At 46.0% G+C, this 7,714-nt stretch overlaps 1 non-coding gene across 1 annotated transcript; it reads right to left on the bottom strand.

Annotated features, from left to right (window-relative positions):
* Nucleotides 1-5,182: 5,182 nt before the first annotated feature.
* Nucleotides 5,183-5,289, bottom strand: LOC128574438 (U6 spliceosomal RNA). The gene has a single exon (XR_008376789.1). It is a non-coding gene; the product is annotated as a U6 spliceosomal RNA (small nuclear RNA).
* Between the last annotated feature and the right edge of the window lie 2,425 nt (nucleotides 5,290-7,714).

The following is a 7,714-nucleotide window of genomic DNA, read 5'->3' as shown; positions in this document are numbered from 1 at the left end:
CCATGAAGAAGCCTAGGGAGGATAAAACTGGAACAGGGTGCTCAACTGCTAGGGGCCACTGAGGGCAAAGGCCAGGCTCTCTCCTCTCCTTCCTGGTTCTGGCCAGCACCGCCTTCTCAAGTTCCTTTTCTCACTGGCTGTTTTCTCCTGCAATCTCCATAGTTGCCACAGGATGGCACCTGTTACTCTCATTTAGAGCTGGGCCTTAGCGCCTTTGTGGGCATCTGGCATCCGTCATTGGGACTAATGAGGCTTTGCCCTTAACAACATTCCCCCTACTCTGACAGTCTCCACCTGCCAGTGAATAAGCTACTTCTGTTCCTAGGCATTGGCCACACACTTCAGATCTGAAGACCAGCCCTGCTACTTACCAGGTGTGTGCTGGTGTTGTTGGGTACTAGCTCACCTCCTGGTTTCTCTCTCTTTTCCTCTTACTCCCTTTACCTTGTTGGCTAGAACAGAATTCCTGATCACTAAACATGTCCCTCATAAGAAGCCCTTGCTTCTTTGTTTATGCCCCCTCTTCCTTCAAAGGATAGGAAAAAACTTACAAAGGGCTTGTCAATTAAATGAAATGAACATCTGTTAACCCAAGAGCAGAGGACTGAGTGACAGTGTGGGGAGAGTGACATTGCCCAGAAAGCTTAGATCAAGAAGGCACAGAGCCTGGGCCTGAGTCTCTGGGTGTCCAGGAAGATGGCTTTCAGAGCTGGAGACCTGCACAGAGCACTTCCATATTGGGGAAGTCCTGACCTCAGGGCCTCTGGAGGGAACTCAGTGCACTTAGTCCTCTTGGTACCCTGGAGATTTTGAATAATTAACAAAGGACAATATTATCTTTCCCCCAAGTGGTTGGCAGAAATGTCGCTCGTGGAGCTGTTTCTTATACTCAGTAACATGCGCTAGACATGGCCGTGGATAGGAACGCAGAGGGCAGGAGGGGCCTGCACCCTCAGTGCATTGCAGACCCCCTTTCTGATTCCTTCTCTCTCTGTTCTCCGGCTCTCTGTTTTTCCATGATTCCTAGTCTCACAGTTCTCTCTGTTGCTCTGGATGTCTCCAAGGTTGTTTGCTCTTCTTTCTGACTCTTTGACCTAGGAAAGTGAGAAAATAGAAGAGAAAGCTCTCAATTACAGAACACCTACAGTGTGCTGGGAACTGCCAGGCCCTAACCCTGTGCTATTTTGTTGAAACCTCTTGACCTCAACACAGAAGGGAAAACTGAAGTTGAAAGAGGCCAGTTGCCCAAGGCCCAGAGCTTCCAAGTTAGGCTGATGAGCCCAGATGCTTTGATCCCAGAGTAGGCCTATTTCACACTTCTACCCTTTACTTATGGAGGACAAGCTTGGATTTTTTTTTCTTTTTGAGACAGAGCCTCAAGCTGTTGCCCTAGGTAGAGTGCCGTGGCATCACAGCTCATAGCAACCTCCTGGGCTTAAGCGATTCTCTTGCCTCAGCCTCCCAAGTAGCTGGGACTATAGGCACCTGCCACAATACCTGGCTTTTTTTTTTTTGGTTGTAGTCGTCATTGTTTGGCAGGCCCTGGCCAAATTCGAACCTGCCAGCTCTGGTGTATATGGCTGGCGCCTTAGCCACTTGAGCTACAAGCGCCACCCAAGTTTGGATTTTTTAAAAGAAACTTTTCTTGGGAAACTTAAGGGGTGGACAAGAGCACAGCCCAGGATATGGAATAGATAAGGCTGAGGGGCGGAGGTCCGGCTCCACCATTCATTAGCAATGCAGTCTCTCCATTGCACTTTTGCCTTGGCGATCCCCCTTTGTGGAGTCTGAATGACAACATCAACCTCACAGTTTGGAGGGACCATCAAAGCTGTTGATGAACGTGAACATGGGCAGTGGGTGACCGAGAAGGGCCTTCTACTTTTCAGGACATTATTTGCCCTTCTCCCCACCCTCCCATCTGATCTGAAGTAGGAGATCCTGCCTGGGGGGCTCCAGAATCCCAGGCCCAGTGAGGGCTGTGGGTCACACCACACAATGAAAAGCAAATTGCTGTTCAGCCCACAGAGGAGGGCATAAGCATTTCAGCCCTGTGGAGCTGGGAAGACTTCCTGGAGGAGATGGCAAGTGAGATGCCCCAAAGGGAAGAACAGACATTCCTCAGATGATCAGGGAGGAGAGGTCTCCTAGGCAGAGAGCTTGAGTGGCATTTCAAGGGCACAAGAGGAAGGTGAGGCTGAGGAAGAAGGTTGGACTCAGTCCCCAAGGTGGATCATCCTGTGTTACATGACAAGGGCTTGGGCTCATGAATCGTCTGGCAAGTTTGTTGAAATTGTAGCATCAGGAAGTAGGGCCCTGACACCATGGAGGTGATTAGGGGACAAATGGAGACACAGGGCTATAGGTGATGGGAGAGAGTAAAGGGCAAGGCTCAGACAGTGTCCTCTCCCAAAATACATTGTTATTCTCAATTTACAGACAAAGAAACTAAGTCCCAGAAAGTAATTTGCTCAACAAGCAAGCGGTAGAGCAGTGCCTGAAGGCCAGACCATGTGAGTCAAGAGCTGGGGTCTGGTTCTTCATTCCCTGGTTCTTTACATTTCAAGCATATAGAGATCACAAGTATTTCATATTTTATCTGTATTAAATTTGCAGAAGCACCCCACCTCCCCAAACATGCACAAAACCTCATCCTGCCCTGGCAAATCCCACTTCCACCCACCCCACCCCTTGCTCCCCAAACACACAAAAATTCTCATCCTGCCTTGGCCAATCCCACCTCCACCGACCCCACCCCCTCGTTCTATTCTTTCCCAGGTCTAAGGTGATTATTTTTCCAAAGAAATGAATAGAATTACCGCTGCTCACTCGGATTTCTTGCCAGCCAGGGAGTGCAGGGTAGGCCGAGATCCTCCTGGCAGCAGAGCTGGGGTGGGGATTGATGGAGGAGGTAGGCAAAGAAAACTAACAACTAACCAACTAACTACAATATGCAGATAATAATAGAGGTCCATGTTCTCCCAGATGAACAAGAAAATCTCAGGGCGGCCCCTGTCCCCCATTATAGAGCTGCTGTCCTAATCTTGGCAGATGGCCATAAAACACCTTCCCAGCAAGTATTTTTTTTTTGTTTGTTTTTATTAAATCATAATTGTGTATATTGATGTATCTATGGGGTTCGGTGTACTGATTTGATGTACAATGTGAAATGCTTACATTGAACTAAGTAACACATTCATTATAATTATACTCTTTTCTTAATAGTTTTGACAAGGTTCTTACTCTTCCTCAGGCTGGTTTCGAACTCCTGACCTCAAGTAATACATCCACCTCAGCCTCCCAGAGAGCTAGGATTAGAGGTGTGAGCCACTGCACCCGGCCCCAGCAAATATTTTTTAAATGCTTATTTTGGAGATACATTAGGTTCTGTGCTAGGTACTGGAAACACACTTGTGAAAAAATGGAATCGTACGCTGTATTTAAGGAACTTTTGTTCTACGAGGGGAAGGAAACAACTAAATGAATAAGGTTTCAAAGAGTGACACTTGCTGGGAAGGGGACAGAGCAGGGTCAGGGCAGCAGACAGCGCTCTGCTAGACAATTTCTGTGAAGATGGAGTGTTCTATATCCTCAGAATATGGCGACTGACAAGTGACTGAAGAACTGAATTTTAACTTTTTAATTAATTAACTAATCAATTAAAATTTCAATTGTCCCACATGGTCGTGTTTACAGTGTCGTCCAGCACAGGTGTAGCAGGTCCAGATGCTGCAGCTGGCCTTCCAGTGTTCCAGACAGAGAGAGTGTAATTGTGGGGCCTTGGGGGCTCTAGGGCAGGGTCCCCAAACTTTTTGGCACCAGGGGCTGGTTTCATGTTGAAGATAATTTTTCCACAAGGATGGGGTGGGGAGATATGAGGCTGTGAGCAATTGATTTATTATAGTCTGTGGGGTCAAACCTCTTTGCTAATGACAATCTATATTTGCAGTCGCTTCCCAGTGCTGGCATCACCACCTCAGTCCCACCGCAGGTCATCAGGCATTCGATTCTCATAAGGACCGCACAACCTAGATCCCTCCAATGTGCAGTTTACAGTAGAGTTTGTGCTCCTATGAGACTCGAAGTCCCTGGCTGATTTAACAGGAGACAGAGCTCAGGTGGTGATGGGAGTGATGGTGAGCGGCTGTGAATACAGATGAAGCTTCACTCACTCACCTGCTGCTCACCTCCTGCTGTGCAGCTACTTCCCAAACAGGCCACCCCCCAGTACTGGTCTGCAGCTCAGAGGTTGGGGACCACTAGAAAGAAGGCCTGTATGTGTGGAAGTCAGTTGTGGTGAAGGGGCGGCTGGGGGAGGTAACTGGAGCTTGGCAAACTGGGTGAGGGTGCTCACCTGTCCATCACTGGCCACAGAGCCTTGGCAATATGTTGGGTATGGCCACGCCTCCCTCTCCTTCTCTCTCAGGACATGGGGAGGATCAGATGAGAAGAGGGATGTGCAGATTCTTCACAAATTATAAAACGCTGCCCACAAGAGAAGGGTAAAGCCCGGGTCTAAGGCCAGCAGCATTGACATCAGGGAACTTGTTAGAGATGCACATTGCTGGGACCCACTCTTTTTTTTTTTTTTATTTAATCATAGCTGTGTACATTAATGTGATCATGGGGCACCATACCCTGGTTTCATAGACCATTTGACACATTTTCATCACACTGGTTAACATAGCCTTTCTGGCATTTTCTTAGTTATTGTGCTAAGACATTTACATTCCACATTTACTAAGTTTCACATATACCCTTGTAAGATGCACCGCAGGTGTAATCCCACCAATCATCCTCCCTCTGCCCCCTTCCCCCGTCCCTCCCCTCCCTTTCTCCCTTCCCCATATTCTTAGGTTATAACTGGGTTATAGCTTTCATGTGAAAGCCATAAATTAGTCTCAGAGTAGGGCTGAGTACATTGGATACTTTTTCTTCCATTCTTGAGATACTTTACTAAGAAGAATATGTTCCAGCTCCATCCATGTAAACATGAAAGAGGTAAAGTCTCCATCTTTCTTTAAGGCTGCATAATATTCCATGGTGTACATATACCACAGTTTATTAATCCATTCATGGATTGATGGGCACTTGGGCTTTTTCCATGACTTAGCAATTATGAATTGGGCTGCAATAAACATTCTGGTACAACTATCTTTGTTATGATGTGATTTTTGGTCTTAAAAATATGGAACGCTTCACAAATTTGCGTGTCATCCTTGCGCAGGGGCCATGCTAATCTTCTCTGTATCATTCCAATTTTAGTATATGTGCTGCCAAAGCGAGCACCCTTTTTTTTTTTTTTTTTAGAGGCAGAGTCTCGCTTGGTCGGTACGGCTCACAGCAACCTCAAACTCCTGGGCTTAGGAAATTCTCTTGCCTCAGCCTCCTAAGTAGCTGGGACCACAGGCGCCTACCACAATGCCTGGCTATTTCTTGTTGCAGTTTGAACCCACCCCCCTCGGTATGTGGGGCCGGCGCCCTACCCATTGAGCCGCCGCCTGGGGTCCACTCTTGATTACCGATCTTAGCTCTGGATGGGGCCCAGCAAGCTGTGTCTTCACAAGCCCTCTGTGGTTGTAATGCACACTCAAGCTTAAGAACAGTTATGGAGAATTATGGCAATCACCTCTTCTTCCTCTTTCTCATTCTTAGTAGCCAACAAATTGTCCCCCAACCTCCAACTCTGATAGATTCTTTGATGACTCACTGTTCTCTCCACCTCACTTCCCTCTCAGTGTGGGATTAGTTTTTTGGCTCCATATATACAGATTTTTTTTAAAATCTAGCAAATAAAACCTTTGTATTATTATTTTTTATTATACAAACCACCCAGGCTTATTGTTAAAATAGCACAGAAGGTATCAAATGGAAAAAAATTCCTCTGGCTCTCCTTCATGCCATTCCCTAGAGACAACCACAGAATGATGGTTCTTTCGTGATTTCCTTCCAGACATTCCCTGTGTGTACGGAGGCAGCTAGTGTAGCGCTCTGAAGCCAGGATTCAAAATCAAATTCAAACCCAGCGCGGTTTCAAATCCCACCTTTGCTCCTTATGTGTCAAATAAGCCGGGTAAGTTGCCTCCATCACATCATCCAGAAAATGGGATCAAATAAGAGCACCAACCTCACGGATTGATGTGAATAGTAAATAAATTAATTAGAATTAATTAATCACTGATTAAAAGCAATCAGTGGCTGGTACATTGGAAGTACTAGGTGAGTGTTAGCAATTTCAGTACGTATTTTTAGAATGTCTTTAAAAAATGGAATGACATGCTACGCATTACCTGCAACTTTTTCTTTTTACTTATTGCTATCTCTGGGACATATTTTCCTGTGGATCCATACGTACAAGTAGAGGACATTTCTTGTTTTGTGCCTGTCATCATTTTGTATCTGACCATCGTTTTTAATGGGAAAATTCTTCATGGGTCTTTTCAGGAGGCTATGGGAGCCAAGTACTCCTTTTCTGGAGGACACAGACTTGGGCCAGGAGCAGTGGCTCACGCCTATAATCCAGCACTCTGGGACGCTGAGGCAGGTGGATTGCCTGAGCTCATGGGTTCGAGACCAGCTTGAGCAAGAGTGAAACCCCTCTCTAAAAATAGTCAGGTGTTTTGGGGGATGCTTATAGTCCCCGCTGCTCCGGAGGCTGAGACAAGAGAATCGCTTGAGCCCAGGACTTTGAGATTGCTATGAGCTGTGACGCCAGGGCACTCTACCAAGGGCCACAAAGTGAGACTCTATCTCAGGAAAAAAAAAAAAAAAAAGAACACAGACATGGGAGCCAGCTTGGCAATTCAAATCCAGTGGTGCCACTATATATGTGATCTTAGGCAAGTATCTTAACATCTGTGTTTCTCTGTCAAAAGGGTCCAGTTTTATTCATCTGTAAAATGGGGATACGAATATTCCCTATGCCACTGGGTTATTATGGGGATTACAGGAAATAATCCAATTAACATTATTAGAAAAGTGCCTGGTACATTAGTGTTTATACATAAATAAAATTCATGGCTGAGGTTTAATTATCCTATGCTTTCTTCTTGGGAATATGAATCTTGGGAGAATAAGCCACAGGAACAGTTGGGAAGTCATTCATGATGTTCAAGTCCATGATGGAATCCTGAGCAGATGATTCTTGCTGGTGACATTGGCTGACTTTTTTATGTGTTTTATTATTTCTGTGAACTACCTGATATCCTTGAAAAGCTTTCGATTTGCACCATTTCTTTTTTTTTTTTGTAGAGACAGAGTCTCACTGTACCGCCCTGGGGTAGAGTGCCATGGCGTCACACGGCTCACAGCAACCTCTAACTCTTGGGCTTACACGATTCTCTTGCCTCAGCCTCCCAAGCAGTTGGGACTACAGGCACCCGCCACAACGCCTGGCTATTTTTTTGTTGCAGTTTGGCCGGGGCTGGGTTTGAACCCGCCACCCTCGGCATGTGGGCCCGGCGCCCTACTCACTGAGCCACAGGCGCCGCCCCCATTTTTTTTTTTTTTTTATAATGCAAAGCAGATTTATTTGCAGGCATAGCAATGAGGTTAGAGAACTAGGTAAAAAGGAGAGCAATCATCAGGCAATTGTAACCCATTCGCCGGAAAGGCTATGTTAACCACTGTGATAAAAATGTGTCAAATGGTTTATGAAGTGAGTGTATGATGTCCCATAATCATATCATTGTATACAGTTATGATGTAATAAAAA

The sequence above is a fragment of the Nycticebus coucang genome, chromosome 21, assembly GCF_027406575.1.
Source record: "Nycticebus coucang isolate mNycCou1 chromosome 21, mNycCou1.pri, whole genome shotgun sequence".
Classification (NCBI taxonomy): Eukaryota; Metazoa; Chordata; class Mammalia; order Primates; family Lorisidae; genus Nycticebus; species Nycticebus coucang.
The sequence above is the reverse complement of the archived record's forward strand: the minus strand, read 5'-3'. Positions and strand labels throughout refer to the sequence as shown.